General features: G+C 42.5%; 1 protein-coding gene and 2 non-coding genes across 4 annotated transcripts in view; all 3 read right to left on the bottom strand.

Annotated features, from left to right (window-relative positions):
* Positions 1-12,679, bottom strand: part of LOC123994629 (metabotropic glutamate receptor 8-like) — a 1,038,970-nt gene that overhangs the window by 469,318 nt on the left and 556,973 nt on the right. The gene's annotated exons all lie outside the window — the stretch shown is intronic.
* trnas-gcu lies at positions 2,505-2,586 on the bottom strand. Its single transcript has one exon. It is a non-coding gene; the product is annotated as a tRNA-Ser (tRNA).
* On the bottom strand, positions 3,626-3,707 carry trnas-gcu. The gene has a single exon. It is a non-coding gene; the product is annotated as a tRNA-Ser (tRNA).

Genomic DNA, 12,679 nt, shown 5'->3' on the forward strand with positions numbered 1-12,679 from the left:
ACTCGGCCACCTCATCATTTATTTTGAATTGGCAAATGAATTTAAAAAACTGTAGTTGCTGTATGTAAACCCTAGATTGAAATCAATGAAAGTTCGGCAGAGCAATGGCAAGGCCATGTGTCGATCCCATCGAGACATTTAACAAACGTGTTGTCAGGCCGAGTGGTCTCAAGTGCTTGATTAAGTGTGTTGAGGTGTCGGTTCAAATCCCACCATTGAGGTTGCCCTTGGTGAAGCTATTCTCAATACCTGAATCCTATTAGTCACTCTAGGATTGCGCAGGGATTCTATATTCATGTGGGGCCATGTAAGAGTGGAAATAACAAATGTTTCGTGAAGAGGTTGGTGTTATAATCCACACATGCAGTTCATCGCCTTCACCACTCAGATACCAAGTCCTGTGCTCTCGCTGTGGCAGTCAGGAATTTTACCAGTGTTTGTGAAAGTCAAAATCTTCCAGTGCCAAAATAAAGCTCAGAAATTTAATTGCTACACGATGAGGATGGGATTCGAACCCATGAATACAGAGCACAATGGATTAGCAGTCCATCGCCTTAACCACTCAGATACCAAATCCTGTGTTCTCGCTGTGGCAGTCAGCAATTTTACCAGTGGTTGTGAAAGTCAAAATCTTCCAGTGCCAAAATAAAGCACAGAAATTTAATTGCTACACGATGAGGATGGGATTCGAACCCATGCATGCAGAGCACAATGGATTAGCAGTCCATCTCCTTAACCACTAAGATACCAAATCCTGTGTTCTTGCTGTGGCAGTCAGCAATTTTACCAGTGTTTGTGAAAGTCAAAATCTTCCAGTGCCAAAATAAAGCACAGAAATTTAATTGTTACACGATGAGGATGGGATTCAAACCCATGCATGCAGAGCACAATGGATTAGCAGTCCATCGCCTTAACCACTCAGATACCAAGTCCTGTGCTCGCGCTGTGGCAGTCAGCAATTTTCCCAGTGTTTGTGAAAGTCAAAATCTTCCAGTGCAAAAATAAAGCACAGAAATTTAAATGTTACACAATGAGGATGGGATACAAACCCATGCATGCAGAGCACAATGGATTAGCAGTCCATCGCCTTAACCACTCGGCCACCTCATCCTGTATTTTGAAGTGGCAAATGAATTTAAAAAACTGTAGTTGCTGTATGTAGTAAACCCTTGATTGAAATCAATGAAAGTTAGGCAGAGCAATGGCAAGGCCATGTGTCGATCCCATCGAGACATTTAACAAACGTGTTGTCAGGCCGAGTGGTCTCAAGTGCTTGATTAAGTGTGTTGAGGTGTTCGGGTTCAAATCCCACCATTGAGGTTGCCTTTGGTGAAGCTATTCTCAATACCTGAATCTTATTAGTCACTCTAGGATTGTGCAGGGATTCAATATTCATGTGGGGCCATGTAAGAGAGGAAATAACAAAAGTTTTGTGAAGAGGTTGGTGTTATAATCCACACATGCAGTTCATCGCCTTCACCACTCAGATACCAAGTCCTGTGCTCTCGCTGTGGCAGTCAGCAATTTTACCAGTGTTTGTGAAAGTCAAAATCTTCCAGTGCCAAAATAAAGCACAAGAAATGTGATTGTTACACGATGAGATTCTAACCCATGCATGCAGAGCACAATGGATTAGCAGTCCATTGCCTTAACCACTCGGCCACCTCATCCTGTATTTTGAAGTGGCAAATTAATTTAAAAAACTGTAGTTGCTGTATGTAAACCCTTGATTGAAATCAATGAAAGTTAGGCAGAGCAATGGCAAGGCCATGTGTCGATCCCATCAAGACATTTAACAAACGTGTTGTCAGGCCGAGTGGTCTCAAGTGCTTGATTAAGTGTGTTGAGGTGTTCGGGTTCAAATCCCACCATTGAGGTTGCCTTTGGTGAAGCTATTCTCAATACCTGAATCCTACTAGTCACTCTAGGATTGCGCAGGGATTCTATATTCATGTGGGGCCATGTAAGAGAGGAAATAACAAAAGTTTTGTGAAGAGGTTGGTGTTATAATCCACACATGCAGTTCATCGCCTTCACCACTCAGATACCAAGTCCTGTGCTCTCGCTGTGGCAGGCTGCAATTTTACCAGTGTTTGTGAAAGTCAAAATCTTCCAGTGCCAAAATAAAGCACAGAATTGTAATTGTTATACAATGAGATTCTAACCCATGCATGCAGAGCACAATGGATTAGCAGTCCATCGCCTTAACCACTCAGCCACCTCATCCTGTATTTTGAAGTGGCAAATGACTTTCAAAAAACTGTAGTTGCTGTATGTACAACCCTTGATTGAAATCAATGAAAGTTAGGCAGAGCAATGGCAAGGCCATGTGTCGATCCCATCGAGACATTTAACAAACGTGTTGTAAACCCTAGATTGAAATCAATGAAGTTTGGTAGAGCAATGGCAAGGCCATGTGTCGATCCCATTAGCAATTTTACCAGTGTTTGTGAAAGTCAAAATCTTCCAGTGCCAAAATAAAGCACAGAAATGTAATTGTTACATGATGAGGATGGGACTCGAACCCATGCATGCAGAGCACAATGGATTAGCAGTCCATCGCCTTAACCACTCGGCCACCTCATCCTGTATTTTGAAGTGGCAAATGAATTTAAAAAACTGTAGTTGCTGTATGTAGTAAACCCTTGATTGAAATCAATGAAAGTTAGGCAGAGCAATGGCAAGGCCATGTGTCGATCCCATCGAGACATTTAACAAACGTGTTGTCAGGCCGAGTGGTCTCAAGTGCTTGATTAAGTGTGTTGAGGTGTTCGGGTTCAAATCCCACCATTGAGGTTGCCTTTGGTGAAGCTATTCTCAATACCTGAATCTTATTAGTCACTCTAGGATTGCGCAGGGATTCAATATTCATGTGGGGCCATGTAAGAGAGGAAATAACAAAAATTTTGTGAAGAGGTTGGTGTTATAATCCACACATGCAGTTCATCGCCTTCACCACTCAGATACCAAGTCCTGTGCTCTCGCTGTGGCAGTCAGCAATTTTACCAGTGTTTGTGAAAGTCAAAATCTTCCAGTGCCAAAATAAAGCACAGAAATGTGATTGTTACACGATGAGATTCTAACCCATGCATGCAGAGCACAATGGATTAGCAGTCCATCGCCTTAACCACTCGGCCACCTCATCCTGTATTTTGAAGTGGCAAATGAATTTAAAAAACTGTAGTTGCTGTATGTAAACCCTTGATTGAAATCAATGAAAGTTAGGCAGAGCAATGGCAAGGCCATGTGTCGATCCCATCGAGACATTTAACAAACGTGTTGTCAGGCCGAGTGGTCTCAAGTGCTTGATTAAGTGTGTTGAGGTGTTCGGGTTCAAATCCCACCATTGAGGTTGCCTTTGGTGAAGCTATTCTCAATACCTGAATCTTATTAGTCACTCTAGGATTGCGCAGGGATTCAATATTCATGTGGGGCCATGTAAGAGAAGAAATAACAAAAGTTTTGTGAAGAGGTTGGTGTTATAATCCACACATGCAGTTCATCGCCTTCACCACTCAGATACCAAGTCCTGTGCTCTCGCTGTGGCAGTCAGCAATTTTACCAGTGTTTGTGAAAGTCAAAATCTTCCAGTGCCAAAATAAAGCACAGAAATGTGATTGTTACACGATGAGGATGGGATTCAAACCCATGCATGCAGAGCACAATGGATTAGCAGTCCATCGCCTTAACCACTCGGCCACCTCATCCTGAATTTTTGTAGTGGCAAATGACTTTCAAAAAACTGTAGTTGCTGTATGTAAAACCCTTGATTGAAATCAATGAAAGTTGGGCAGAGCAATGGCAAGGCCATGTGTCGATCCCATCGAGACATTTAACAAACGTGTTTTAAACCCTAGATTGAAATCAATGAAGTTTGGTAGAGCACTGGCAAGGCCATGTGTCGATCCCATCGAGACATTTAACAAACGTGTTGTCAGGCCGAGTGGTCTCAAGTGCTTGATTAAGTGTGTTGAGGTGTCGGTTCAAATCCCACCATTGAGGTTACCCTTGGTGAAGCTATTCTTCAATACCTGAATCTTATTAGTCACTCTAGGATTGCGCAAGGATTCTATATTCATGTGGGGCCATGTAAGAGAGGAAATAACAAATGTTTTGTGAAGAGGTTGGTGTTATAATCCACACATGCAGTTCATCGCCTTCACCATTCAGATACCAAGTCCTGTGCTCTCCCTGTGGCACTCAGCAATTTTACCAGTGTTTGTGAAAGTCAAAATCTTCCAGTGCCAAAATAAAGCACAGAATTGTAATTGTTATACAATGAGATTCTAACCCATGCATGCAGAGCACAATGGATTAGCAGTCCATCGCCTTAACCACTCGGCCACCTCATCCTGTATTTTGAAGTGGCAAATGAATTTAAAAAAAATCTGTAGTTGCTGTTTATGTAAACCCCAGTTGATTGAAATCAATGAAAGTTAGGCAGAGCAATGGCAAGGCCATGTGTCGATCCCATCAATGAGACATTTAACAAACGTGTTGTCAGGCCGAGTGGTCTCAAGTGCTTGATTAAGTGTGTTGAGGTGTTCGGGTTCAAATCCCACCATTGAGGTTGCCTTTGGTGAAGCTATTCTCAATACCTGAATCTTATTAGTCACTCTAGGATTGCGCAGGGATTCAATATTCATGTGGGGCCATGTAAGAGAGGAAATAACAAAAGTTTTGTGAAGAGGTTGGTGTTATAATCCACACATGCAGTTCATCGCCTTCACCACTCAGATACCAAGTCCTGTGCTCTCGCTGTGGCAGTCAGCAATTTTACCAGTGTTTGTGAAAGTCAAAATCTTCCAGTGCCAAAATAAAGCACAGAAATGTGATTGTTACACGATGAGATTCTAACCCATGCATGCAGAGCACAATGGATTAGCAGTCCATTGCCTTAACCACTCGGCCACCTCATCCTGTATTTTGAAGTGGCAAATGAATTTAAAAAACTGTAGTTGCTGTATGTAAACCCTTGATTGAAATCAATGAAAGTTAGGCAGAGCAATGGCAAGGCCATGTGTCGATCCCATCGAGACATTTAACAAACGTGTTGTCAGGCCGAGTGGTCTCAAGTGCTTGATTAAGTGTGTTGAGGTGTTCGGGTTCAAATCCCACCATTGAGGTTGCCTTTGGTGAAGCTATTCTCAATACCTGAATCTTATTAGTCACTCTAGGATTGCGCAGGGATTCAATATTCATGTGGGGCCATGTAAGAGGAAATAACAAAAGTTTTGTGAAGAGGTTGGTGTTATAATCCACACATGCAGTTCATCGCCTTCACCACTCAGATACCAAGTCCTGTGCTCTCGCTGTGGCAGTCAGCAATTTTACCAGTGTTTGTGAAAGTCAAAATCTTCCAGTGCCAAAATAAAGCACAAGAAATGTGATTGTTACACGATGAGATTCTAACCCATGCATGCAGAGCACAATGGATTAGCAGTCCATTGCCTTAACCACTCGGCCACCTCATCCTGTATTTTGAAGTGGCAAATGAATTTAAAAAACTGTAGTTGCTGTATGTAAACCCTTGATTGAAATCAATGAAAGTTAGGCAGAGCAATGGCAAGGCCATGTGTCGATCCCATCAAGACATTTAACAAACGTGTTGTCAGGTCGAGTGGTCTCAAGTGCTTGATTAAGTGTGTTGAGGTGTTCGGGTTCAAATCCCACCATTGAGGTTGCCTTTGGTGAAGCTATTCTCAATACCTGAATCCTACTAGTCACTCTAGGATTGCGCAGGGATTCTATATTCATGTGGGGCCATGTAAGAGAGGAAATAACAAAAGTTTTGTGAAGAGGTTGGTGTTATAATCCACACATGCAGTTCATCGCCTTCACCACTCAGATACCAAGTCCTGTGCTCTCGCTGTGGCAGTCAGCAATTTTACCAGTGTTTGTGAAAGTCAAAATCTTCCAGTGCCAAAATAAAGCACAGAAATGTGATTGTTACACGATGAGATTCTAACCCATGCATGCAGAGCACAATGGATTAGCAGTCCATCGCCTTAACCACTCGGCCACCTCATCCTGTATTTTGAAGTGGCAAATGAATTTAAAAAACTGTAGTTGCTGTATGTAAACCCTTGATTGAAATCAATGAAAGTTAGGCAGAGCAATGGCAAGGCCATGTGTCGATCCCATCGAGACATTTAACAAACGTGTTGTCAGGCCGAGTGGTCTCAAGTGCTTGATTAAGTGTGTTGAGGTGTTCGGGTTCAAATCCCACCATTGAGGTTGCCTTTGGTGAAGCTATTCTCAATACCTGAATCTTATTAGTCACTCTAGGATTGCGCAGGGATTCAATATTCATGTGGGGCCATGTAAGAGAGGAAATAACAAAAGTTTTGTGAAGAGGTTGGTGTTATAATCCACACATGCAGTTCATCGCCTTTACCACTCGGATACCAAGTCCTGTGCTCTCGCTGTGGCAGTCAGCAATTTTCCCAGTGTTTGTGAAAGTCAAAATCTTCCAGTGCCAAAATAAAGCACAGAATTGTAATTGTTATACAATGAGATTCTAACCCATGCATGCAGAGCACAATGGATTAGCAGTCCATCGCCTTAACCACTCTGCCACCCCATCCTGAATTTTGGTAGTGGCAAATGACTTTCAAAAAACTGTAGTTGCTGTATGTAAAAACCCTTGATTGAAATCAATGAAAGTTAGGCAGAGCAATGGCAAGGCCATGTGTCGATCCCATCGAGACATTTAACAAACGTGTTGTAAACCCTAGATTGAAATCAATGAAGTTTGGTAGAGCACTGGCAAGGCCATGTGTCGATCCCATCGAGACATTTAACTAACGTGTTGTCAGGCCGAGTGGTCTCAAGTGCTTGATTAAGTGTGTTGAGGTGTTCGGGTTCAAATCCCACCATTGAGGTTGCCTTTGGTGAAGCTATTCTCAATACCTGAATCCTACTAGTCACTCTAGGATTGCGCAGGGATTCAATATTCATGTGGGGCCATGTAAGAGAGGAAATAACAAAAGTTTTGTGAAGAGGTTGGTGTTATAATCCACACATGCAGTTCATCGCCTTCACCACTCAGATACCAAGTCCTGTGCTCTCGCTGTGGCAGTCAGCAATTTTACCAGTGTTTGTGAAAGTCAAAAATCTTCCAGTGCCAAAATAAAGCACAGAAATGTGATTGTTACACGATGAGATTCTAACCCATGCATGCAGAGCACAATGGATTAGCAGTCCATTGCCTTAACCACTCGGCCACCTCATCCTGTATTTTGAAGTGGCAAATGAATTTAAAAAACTGTAGTTGCTGTATGTAAACCCTTGATTGAAATCAATGAAAGTTAGGCAGAGCAATGGCAAGGCCATGTGTCGATCCCATCAAGACATTTAACAAACGTGTTGTCAGGCCGAGTGGTCTCAAGTGCTTGATTAAGTGTGTTGAGGTGTTCGGGTTCAAATCCCACCATTGAGGTTGCCTTTGGTGAAGCTATTCTCAATACCTGAATCTTACTAGTCACTCTAGGATTGCGCAGGGATTCAATATTCATGTGGGGCCATGTAAGAGAGGAAATAACAAAAGTTTTGTGAAGAGGTTGGTGTTATAATCCACACATGCAGTTCATCGCCTTCACCACTCAGATACCAAGTCCTGTGCTCTCGCTGTGGCAGTCAGCAATTTTACCAGTGTTTGTGAAAGTCAAAATCTTCCAGTGCCAAAATAAAGCACAGAATTGTAATTGTTATACAATGAGATTCTAACCCATGCATGCAGAGCACAATGGATTAGCAGTCCATCGCCTTAACCACTCAGCCACCTCATCCTGTATTTTGAAGTGGCAAATGACTTTCAAAAAACTGTAGTTGCTGTATGTAAAACCCTTGATTGAAATCAATGAAAGTTAGGCAGAGCAATGGCAAGGCCATGTGTCGATCCCATCGAGACATTTAACAAACGTGTTGTAAACCCTAGATTGAAATCAATGAAGTTTGGTAGAGCAATGGCAAGGCCATGTGTCGATCCCATTAAAAAATCTTCCAGTGCCAAAATAAAGCACAGAAATGTAATTGTTACATGATGAGGATGGGACTCGAACCCATGCATGCAGAGCACAATGGATTAGCAGTCCATCGCCTTAACCACTTCCTGTAAAGTGGCAAATGAATTTAAAAACTGTAGTTGCTGTATGTAGTAAACCCTGGAAATCAATGAAAGTTATGGCAAGGCCATGTCGATCCCATCGAGACATTTAACAAACGTGTTGTCAGGCCGAGTGGTCTCAAGTGCTTGATTAAGTGTGTTGAGGTGTTCGGGTTCAAATCCCACCATTGAGGTTGCCTTTGGTGAAGCTATTCTCAATACCTGAATCTTATTAGTCACTCTAGGATTGCGCAGGGATTCAATATTCATGTGGGGCCATGTAAGAGAGGAAATAACAAAAGTTTTGTGAAGAGGTTGGTGTTATAATCCACACATGCAGTTCATCGCCTTCACCACTCAGATACCAAGTCCTGTGCTCTCGCTGTGGCAGTCAGCAATTTTACCAGTGTTTGTGAAAGTCAAAATCTTCCAGTGCCAAAATAAAGCACAGAAATGTGATTGTTACACGATGAGATTCTAACCCATGCATGCAGAGCACAATGGATTAGCAGTCCATTGCCTTAACCACTCGGCCACCTCATCCTGTATTTTGAAGTGGCAAATGAATTTAAAAAACTGTAGTTGCTGTATGTAAACCCTTGATTGAAATCAATGAAAGTTAGGCAGAGCAATGGCAAGGCCATGTGTCGATCCCATCGAGACATTTAACAAACGTGTTGTCAGGCCGAGTGGTCTCAAGTGCTTGATTAAGTGTGTTGAGGTGTTCGGGTTCAAATCCCACCATTGAGGTTGCCTTTGGTGAAGCTATTCTCAATACCTGAATCTTATTAGTCACTCTAGGATTGCGCAGGGATTCAATATTCATGTGGGGCCATGTAAGAGAGGAAATAACAAAAGTTTTGTGAAGAGGTTGGTGTTATAATCCACACATGCAGTTCATCGCCTTTACCACTCGGATACCAAGTCCTGTGCTCTCGCTGTGGCAGTCAGCAATTTTCCCAGTGTTTGTGAAAGTCAAAATCTTCCAGTGCCAAAATAAAGCACAGAATTGTAATTGTTATACAATGAGATTCTAACCCATGCATGCAGAGCACAATGGATTAGCAGTCCATCGCCTTAACCACTCTGCCACCCCATCCTGAATTTTGGTAGTGGCAAATGACTTTCAAAAAACTGTAGTTGCTGTATGTAAAACCCTTGATTGAAATCAATGAAAGTTAGGCAGAGCAATGGCAAGGCCATGTGTCGATCCCATCGAGACATTTAACAAACGTGTTGTAAACCCTAGATTGAAATCAATGAAGTTTGGTAGAGCACTGGCAAGGCCATGTGTCGATCCCATCGAGACATTTAACTAACGTGTTGTCAGGCCGAGTGGTCTCAAGTGCTTGATTAAGTGTGTTGAGGTGTTCGGGTTCAAATCCCACCATTGAGGTTGCCTTTGGTGAAGCTATTCTCAATACCTGAATCCTACTAGTCACTCTAGGATTGCGCAGGGATTCAATATTCATGTGGGTCCATGTAAGAGAGGAAATAACAAAAGTTTTGTGAAGAGGTTGGTGTTATAATCCACACATGCAGTTCATCGCCTTCACCACTCAGATACCAAGTCCTGTGCTCTCGCTGTGGCAGTCAGCAATTTTACCAGTGTTTGTGAAAGTAAAAATCTTCCAGTGCCAAAATAAAGCACAGAAATGTGATTGTTACACGATGAGATTCTAACCCATGCATGCAGAGCACAATGGATTAGCAGTCCATCGCCTTAACCACTCGGCCACCTCATCCTGTATTTTGAAGTGGCAAATGAATTTAAAAAACTGTAGTTGCTGTATGTAAACCCTTGATTGAAATCAATGAAAGTTAGGCAGAGCAATGGCAAGGCCATGTGTCGATCCCATCGAGACATTTAACAAACGTGTTGTCAGGCCGAGTGGTCTCAAGTGCTTGATTAAGTGTGTTGAGGTGTTCGGGTTCAAATCCCACCATTGAGGTTGCCTTTGGTGAAGCTATTCTCAATACCTGAATCCTACTAGTCACTCTAGGATTGCGCAGGGATTCAATATTCATGTGGGGCCATGTAAGAGAGGAAATAACAAAAGTTTTGTGAAGAGGTTGGTGTTATAATCCACACATGCAGTTCATCGCCTTCACCACTCAGATACCAAGTCCTGTGCTCTCCTGTGGCAGTCAGCAATTTTACCAGTGTTTGTGAAAGTCAAAATCTTCCAGTGCCAAAATAAAGCACAGAATTGTATTGTTATACAATGAGATTCTAACCCATGCATGCAGAGCACAATGGATTAGCAGTCCATCGCCTTAACCACTCAGCCACCTCATCCTGTATTTTGAAAGTTAGGCAGTGGCAAATGAAAGTCAAAATCTTCCAAAAATAAAGCACAGAAATGTAATTGTTACAATGAGATTCTAACTGTGCAGAGCACAATGGATTAGCAGTCCATCCCTTAACCACTCTGATTCCTGAATTTTGGAAGTGGCAAATGAAATCCCTTGATTGAAATCAATGAAAGTTAGGCAGAGCAATGGCAAGGCCATGTGTCGATCCCATCGAGACATTTAACAAACGTGTTCCCATCGTCAGGCCGAGTGGTCTCAAGTGCTTGATTAAGTGTGTTGAGGTGTTCGGGTTCAAATCCCACCATTGAGGTTGCCTTTGGTGAAGCTATTCTCAATACCTGAATCTTATTAGTCACTCTAGGATTGCGCAGGGATTCAATATTCATGTGGGGCCATGTAAGAGGAAATAACAAAAGTTTTGTGAAGAGGTTGGTGTTATAATCCACACATGCAGTTCATCGCCTTCACCACTCAGATACCAAGTCCTGTGCTCTCGCTGTGGCAGTCAGCAATTTTCCCAGTGTTTGTGAAAGTAAAAATCTTCCAGTGCCAAAATAAAGCACAGAAATGTAATTGTTACACGATGAGATTCTAACCCATGCATGCAGAGCACAATGGATTAGCAGTCCATCGCCTTAACCACTCGGCCACCTCATCCTGTATTTTGAAGTGGCAAATGAATTTAAAAAACTGTAGTTGCTGTATGTAAACCCTTGATTGAAATCAATGAAAGTTAGGCAGAGCAATGGCAAGGCCATGTGTCGATCCCATCGAGACATTTAACAAACGTGTTGTCAGGCCGAGTGGTCTCAAGTGCTTGATTAAGTGTGTTGAGGTGTTCGGGTTCAAATCCCACCATTGAGGTTGCCTTTGGTGAAGCTATTCTCAATACCTGAATCTTATTAGTCACTCTAGGATTGCGCAGGGATTCAATATTCATGTGGGGCCATGTAAGAGAGGAAATAACAAAAGTTTTGTGAAGAGGTTGGTGTTATAATCCACACATGCAGTTCATCGCCTTCACCACTCAGATACCAAGTCCTGTGCTCTCGCTGTGGCAGTCAGCAATTTTCCCAGTGTTTGTGAAAGTCAAAATCTTCCAGTGCCAAAATAAAGCACAGAATTGTAATTGTTATACAATGAGATTCTAACCCATGCATGCAGAGCACAATGGATTAGCAGTCCATCGCCTTAACCACTCTGCCACCCCATCCTGAATTTTGGTAGTGGCAAATGACTTTCAAAAAACTGTAGTTGCTGTATGTAAAAACCCTTGATTGAAATCAATGAAAGTTAGGCAGAGCAATGGCAAGGCCATGTGTCGATCCCATCGAGACATTTAACAAACGTGTTGTAAACCCTAGATTGAAATCAATGAAGTTTGGTAGAGCACTGGCAAGGCCATGTGTCGATCCCATCGAGACATTTAACTAACGTGTTGTCAGGCCGAGTGGTCTCAAGTGCTTGATTAAGTGTGTTGAGGTGTCGGTTCAAATCCCACCATTGAGGTTGCCCTTGGTGAAGCTATTCTCAATACCTGAATCCTACTAGTCACTCTAGGATTGCGCAGGGATTCTATATTCATGTGGGGCCATGTAAGAGAGGAAATAACAAAAGTTTTGTGAAGAGGTTGGTGTTATAATCCACATGCAGTTCATCGCCTTCACCACTCAGATACCAAGTCCTGTGCTCTCGCTGTGGCAGTCAGCAATTTTACCAGTGTTTGTGAAAGTCAAAATCTTCCAGTGCCAAAATAAAGCACAGAAATGTAATTGTTACACGATGAGATTCTAACCCATGCATGCAGAGCACAATGGATTAGCAGTCCATCGCCTTAACCACTCGGCCACCTCATCCTGAATTTTGAAGTGGCAAATGAATTTCAAAAAACTGTAGTTGCTGTATGTAAACCCTTGATTGAAATCAATGAAAGTTAGGCAGAGCAATGGCAAGGCCATGTGTCGATCCCATCGAGACATTTAACAAACGTGTTAAACCCTAGATTGAAATCAATGAAAGTTTGGTAGAGCACTGGCAGTGTGTCTCCAAGTTTAACTAACGTGTTGTCCAGGCCGAGTGGTCTCATTAAGTGTGTTGAGGTGTTGGGTTCAAATCCCACCATTGAGGTTGCCTTTGGTGAAGCTATTCTCAATACCTGAATCCTACTAGTCCTCTAGGATTGCGCAGGGATTCAATATTCATGTGGGGCCATGTAAGAGAGGAAATAACAAAAGTTTTGTGAAGAGGTTGGTGTTA

The sequence above is a fragment of the Oncorhynchus gorbuscha genome, linkage group LG14 (genome assembly GCF_021184085.1).
Source record: "Oncorhynchus gorbuscha isolate QuinsamMale2020 ecotype Even-year linkage group LG14, OgorEven_v1.0, whole genome shotgun sequence".
In the NCBI taxonomy this organism is placed as follows: domain Eukaryota; kingdom Metazoa; phylum Chordata; class Actinopteri; order Salmoniformes; family Salmonidae; genus Oncorhynchus; species Oncorhynchus gorbuscha.